This window comes from Halyomorpha halys, unplaced genomic scaffold (assembly GCF_000696795.3).
Source record: "Halyomorpha halys isolate HHAL.00 unplaced genomic scaffold, Hhal_1.1 Scaffold1432.1, whole genome shotgun sequence".
NCBI classification, from domain to species: Eukaryota; Metazoa; Arthropoda; class Insecta; order Hemiptera; family Pentatomidae; genus Halyomorpha; species Halyomorpha halys.
The window spans coordinates 169,585-175,255 of NW_027109346.1; positions in this window are offsets into that span (position 1 = coordinate 169,585).

Below are 5,671 nucleotides of genomic sequence, written 5' to 3' on the forward strand. Positions count from 1 at the left end.
TTAAATATTAATAATAATTGAACAATAACGTTTCTAATGCTAACCATGTATTTTGTTTTATCCGTATTTATTTCAAGACCTAATTTCTTACTAGAGTTTATTAACGCGATTGTATTTTGTTCTATATATAGTTTCCTATATATTGTTTCCTTGTCCTCACATAATAATATCAAATCTTCAGGACTCCCAAGTACCGATGTTTTACCAACCAAAGTTATACCCTTTTCATTATTCATTACACTTTTTACACTGAACCACCCACATAATTTTTAGTTCACAAAATACCACAAATCAGTCATGGATCCTACCGAGGAAAATAAAGAATACCAACTTTATTTCTCCAAAATTTATTTTTAAATGTTGGAGGATTAAGATAAATTCCAACAAATCCCATCAAATCACCTTTACCCTTCGTCGTAAACCTACTGACTGCCCTACAGTTTCATTTAACGATGTTACTCTTACCCCTTTCGAACAGATCCGCTACCTTGGACTACATTTGGACAACCTGGAATCCTCACACCAGACTGAAAAGACAGGAAACTGCACGTCGATTTCGACTATTACAGCACTTACTAGACAAATGGTCTAAACATCCAACACATTACAAAAGACTGATCTACATGACTGTAATAAGGTCAATCTGGACATATGGAGTTGAGCTTTGTGGCTCCACTAAACCTTCGAATTCCTTTCGTATTCAATCCTTACAATCCAAAATTCTTCGTAAAATCCCAATGCTCCTTACTTTGTCACAAATAAAATAAAAAATAAAGACCTTAATGTTCCCTATGTAACCGATCTAGCCCGAACCAGATATCACTCCTTCCATTATAAACTCTCTAACCACTCAAACCCCTTAGTTTCTAATCTTGCATCCTCTTCCATTCCAGACAATCCTCCGAGGCGCCTGAAAAGAAGATGGACACGAGACCAGCTAATGTAAAATGTCATTAGAGTGCTACCAACGGGTAGTTTCTCTACACGCCTGTAACACTGCAATTTAACTTAGATCAGATTTACTAAATGTATTATAATGTACAGTTGTAAATAACAATGAATAAATATTTTAAAAAATATATATTTTTAAATGGAATTGGTGGAGATGTATCTATATGCAAAAGTTCATACAGACATTGAGAATAAAATTGATAGCAACATATTGATAACCCAGTTGCAGCAGATTACGAAGCTCTTGTCCCCCTCCAAACGCGTCACGGATATAATTGAATCTAATCAGCCTTAACTAGTGATTAGTACCATTGTGGTAGATGGAAGCATTATCAAATTTCAAATTAATTTCTTCTCGCCGTTGGATATAAAAGACTCCAGTCGAGAGATATAACAATATCTGCGAATTAATGGCTTCTGCAATATCGCATCGGCAATTTCAATTTTAAATTGAATATCGGCTGCAGGGGACGTGACTCGACTGGCGCAGGGTAAGCTACTTGTAAATTAGATTTTCTCTGAAGAGGTTTAATAACATTAGGGCTTTGGCTACCTCTGTCAGGGGATAAAATTATTAAAAGGATTTACATCTTGAAATTTTTTACTTTTTTCCTCAGTCCAATCAATTTAAGCCGTCAGGCGTACTAGAGAAACTAAAAGCATAGAATCGTTTCGAAGCTTATAATTTATTTTAAAAACAACGAATAGAAATACACTGAATCGAACACTGAATATTTTCTCTCTTCCGAAAATTATATTTGAAACTGTTTGAAGCTAACGTTAGACTATAATATGTGAATTGGATCCTGTAATAATAGCACCATATAATGCCGCAAGACAATCCAAGGGGGAAGAAGAACTAGTATACATACTACATTTCTTGGAATATGTATGTACTCATAATGAAATCATCATACTTTAAGAAGGGTATGAAAAAAAAAAGTTAAATGGTTTTATAACAAACATATGAAAAACCACAGAAACAACATTTCACCATAATTAAGAGTTTGCGTATTTTGCCACATTTGTTAAAACCACATTTAGTGGACTATGATCATTACCATATAATTCTACTAAGGAATTTAAGGAAAAACCTTCAATGAATTCATATCGCATTGTTTATATATGTATACGTCATTTTGTTACAGGATGGTGCAAAAAAAAATTAAAAGATTGTCAAAGTTCTTTCCAGTGAACCCTTGTAATGAACTTTTAACTTCACTAGGAAATCCAAGGAAAAATCTTTAATGCATTCATTCTCTTTCTGATTACAGTGTTATCTCGGTAATCCAAACTTCGGTTGAATTGATGTAAAAAAAATTTACTTTGTTTTTTAAAAAAAAACTCAGTAGGTAATAACATTTTTGTTTTCAAATAAAATTGCTCATCTGTAAAAGACATTTTTCAATTCTCGATCCATAGACAACTTATAGTAATCCCCTGAACGTCGAAATTGGAAATTTTTCAGGACCTGGGCCCTGGGCCCTGTTTCATAATAAAGTACAAACTAATACTATTAGTCTTGTCGGTTTAACTTAATTCAATTACACAGACCTGTACAATAGTAACTAGTACCTTAGTATTTTTTTATTCCTGTAATATCACTAATAGTCATCCCTATCATGAAAAAATATAAGTATTAGTATTATTACCACACTAGTTTCTACACTTGTACAATGAACTAATACTATTAGTTTTCATTATCAAACCGGGCCCAAATAATCAAATTCCTATGAAAGTGTTCATAATATATTTTATTGGAAAAATGCTTAATATTTATAGTAAAACTGGTTTAATTAATAGTAAAAATATGTACAATGCTTGTTGATGAACCCCATTTTTAAAAATGTTAGCGATACTGTTGACAAACCCAGGTTAAAGGAGCATCGCCATGCAAATATTTAGATGTTTGGCGTTCGAGGATACTGACGTGAGGTTTTTGCTGAGCAATATAAATTGAGTCCATAAAGGTTTAAAGCACCCCGCAACAATAATGTTGAAGCAAGTTCGTTTTCCCAGAAAAGAGTTCCGCGTCTCCAGAGGCTGAGAAGAACACCTTACCCGAGGGCTAAGAGGAGATTTGAAAGCGTAGAGGTGTAAAAAACAAGTTCTAGATAGAAGAGGGGAAAGAAACGGAGCTGTGTAACTTGAGAAAGAACAGAAGATTTTCGCAGGGTAGAGTTATGAAAGAAAAGAACAGGCACGGGGTGAGTGCGAGAAATTCGGATATAGAGAACCAATTGAACTAAGTTGACAACACGACATCGGACATGTTGAAGATGGATTGTAATGACTGAAACGGTTTAACCCAACCCGCAGGGAACCATTAGACACCCCAGCTATGTGTGTTGGTTAACTAATAGCACAAAAAGTAGGTGCATGATAACAAAACTTGGACTTAAAAAAAATAGATATACACAAAAATTACATATTTCGGTGTAATTCATGCTTTGCATTCATTCAGGATTATGTAAACCATAATAACATCAAATAATAAAAATTGGAAGATGACTGATTGGCCGTGTGTAATAATAAATGGAGATGGTCCAGGAGCGGTCAAATAAAACTCAAATAGTGATATAATATACGAAATGACGAAATAAATTTACAAAATGTTGATTTCTAGTTGTTCAAATAAAAGTTATGATTAAAAAAAATATATATCTCAGGAACCATTTGACGTAGAGATGTCTGCCAGCACTTAAATTAAAGATAGTTTAACGTGCTATAAAGTAGGTTGTTACATCTATCTAGTATTTTTATTTGTTAAAATATATTGATTTCTAGTTTACGGACAAAATTTTTGCAAATTCATATTTATATGCGGATTTTATAACCGGATTTTATAATAATTTTATTATTACTACTTTATGGCACATTATATTAGCTTCAATTCGAGTGCTAATAGACATTTCCCAAAATAACTTCATTGAAAAATAACTACTGACTTATACAGCACATGTTCCTTTATAAAAAGCTATATCCTGAAAACTATTGAACGTAAATAATAAATAAATAGAGGAAAAATAATTATTTTTTTAAGTTTAACCCTGCATCGGGCGCGGTTGATCTAACAGGCACAGGATTCGGTTTCTTTGGTGTCTCTTCTAAAAAGGCGCCGATTGTGATCCCTACATCCCAGTAGTCTCCTAAATTTGTGGGGTGGTTCAGACCCGCTCAGTCATTTCAGCTTCTGACGTCAAGAAAGTGCGTCACGCGTGTTTTGATCTGACAGGCTCACCGCGCCCGATTACGTTACAAACCTCAATATTTTTCACTTTAGGTTGTAAATTCAAGCACTTCCCTGTTTTTCGATACTTGTGTTAGTGTCATTTTCGTCAGGTAGCATTACCGTTTATGAATGGGGATCATGTACTTGTCAGGCTCACCGCGCCTTTCTGGGCCCTGTTTCATAATTAAAGCTAATAGTATTAGTTCATAGTACAAGTGTAGAACATAGTGTGTTAATAATACTAATACTTATTTTTTCCATGATAGGAATGACTATTAGTGATATTACAGGAATTAAAAAATACTAAAGTACAAGTTAATATTGTACAAGTCAGTGTAATTGAATTAAGATAAATCTACAACACTAATAGTATTACTTTGTACTTTATTATGAAACAGGGCCCTGGTGTGTCTTTCAGGTTAATCGCCCCTCATTCCTAGATTTTTTTATTAATTCTTCAATCATTATTTCAGTATTTAGGGAGACCACAATATTCCGGCCATTTTTGGTTTCAAAGACGAAAAAGTGTTGGCAACTTATGTCACATGCAAGAATAAATGTGTACTCCTGGTTTCTTCTTAGCTCCAAATCAGGGAACCAAAGCCATTGATAAAAGTACTGGAGAAAAAAAACACCTGAGGTCATAACGTATTATAATGCTCACAAAACTGGAGGTGACACTGCTAATCATATGTGCGCCACATAAAAGGTGCAGCGAAATACATATCGATGACCAATGACTGTTTTCTACACTATGTTGAACTTGGGAGGGATCATATCCTTGGTTAATCAGCTCGGGAATCAATTGGAATGAATTCCAAGAAGAGTTTTCCCCAAAGCATTGTCACATGAACTGAGTATCGGACAACTTCAGCGAAGAAGGCAGCTAAAATCCGCCCTTCACACCTTCTTGAAAATTCATCACAAAAGATTCCTCCCGGCTGATGATCGTCCAAAATCAACCCCTCTCCACCTCCAAAAGCGGTCCAGATGTTGTGAGTGCACGGTGCAAAGACTCAATTAGAGTAGAGGTTTGAAAAATCTGAAAACCACCGAGCCACCAGAAAAAGAGGAAGCTGGCCCAGACTGAGACCAGACTGGCAAACTGCAGAAGCAACCGGACGGGTGCTGTGGACAAGGTGCAGACCCATCTGTAAGGCGCTCAACGCGCTGGGCTGCACAGTTCAAATTGTTACCAATAACAACTAAAATGGACCCTACCTCCTAACATTTTTATTGTATAATAATTTTGTTAAATTAAAAAATAATTGTTGATTTTTGGAAGCAGTGGCATGGCCAAACCCCAGCGCACTACACCACTGCTGCCGCACACCGTATGCCAGAAAAGGCAAGGGAGGGGGATTAAAAAAAAATAAATAAATAAAAACCTGAAAGGAACTAAAACGTTTTTTTTGGCCCACCCTAGTGTACAGGTTTTGAACTGTGTACTTTGTTAATCCTTGTGATAATTGAAATGTAAGAAATATA